We start from the raw sequence: 1,398 nt of genomic DNA, 5'->3' as shown, positions 1-1,398 counted from the left end.
ATTCAAATTATAAAATTCAATGGTCTTCCATGGGTATTTTATTTCCACACACACACACACACCTTTCTGCTGCTAACAATTTAAGCAGGACAAATTAAAAATAAAGAGATATGTTTACATCCTTTCTGAAATACAAAATAAATTGAATTTAGTCTTTAAACTGCATATAGAAATCCTATAATTATAGGATTAGATATAAAAAGCTTCACGTTTGTGATGTAGGAGAACATTGCTTTTTCCCACCTATTCAGGAATATTCTCCTTCTATGTTGGGGAAATCTGCTGAAGGAGAAAGGCTTCACTTGAAGGCTTCAATAGTGGGGTTGATCTTTGATATATCTTAATATCTTGATCCTGGAAATGATTTCAGAAAGAGTTGGCAATCAGTGCAGATCTTTCCATACCGGACTTGGATCCGAATACTAGACACTACCCCCAGTTTAATGGGTGCGTTTTGCATCAGTTGAAATTTGTTGAAGCATTGCAATTGACCAGCAGAGAGCACATATGATGGCTAAAGACAGGGCTGATCATTTAAATTTCAAAGGAAAATGAGAAAAGGAAAAAAAAATCCAGCTATATTTGAAAACGTCCACAATGAATAAAGAACATAAATATTTTGCATTGATTAAACTTAATATTTGTTAAGATGGATTCTCTAAATTTGTTTCATGGAATAAATTAGACAACCTAATGCTCTTTATAATAACAGCAGCCAATTTTAATCTGTTTTGTTAAAACTCTCTTACAGAAGACATTTCCTGACAGTTAATTTAATCAAATCCCCCTATCTTTCTCCTGTGGGATTCCCCCCACCCTTCCATTTAGCAGTAATTATTTTTAGCAACAATTTTAAGGCAACCTTCTCCAAGCCATACTCTCAGATATACTGAATTTTAATTCTCACCCTTCCTAGTCATAAAGTCAAGCTAGCTGGGAATTTCATGAAATGATTCTGGAAACGGCTGGAGAGAAAAGAAAGAGAAAGACACATTGAAGTCAAACTCACCTCTTGCATCCATGCAGTTCCACTGGCAACTGAGATTTGACGCAGCCTTTGGAGTGTTTTTGATATCACACCTGTACACACACTCCAATGTTAACCCTTAGTTTTCTAATTTATTACCTGCAAAGTTATTTTGACTCCCCATGTAAAGAATATTGCCCTCCTGGAGAAAGGCAAGATACCAACCAAAACAACTAGTTCATCTCCTACCCCACCCCTGACATATTAGAAACATGTAAGAAAAGTTTCTAACATGTGGGAAGTGCCCCAGGATTTAGAATGCCTGAATGAAGCATCACAAAAGGGTAACTTTAAAGAACAGATGACAGATACATTGTAATAATTAATAATTTTAAAACAAAAAAGGATGAGAAATTTAATAGCAGGCAAAA

This window comes from Vipera ursinii (genome assembly GCF_947247035.1).
Source record: "Vipera ursinii genome assembly, chromosome: 1".
Taxonomy (NCBI): Eukaryota; Metazoa; Chordata; class Lepidosauria; order Squamata; family Viperidae; genus Vipera; species Vipera ursinii.
The sequence above is the reverse complement of the archived record's forward strand: the minus strand, read 5'-3'. Positions refer to the sequence as shown.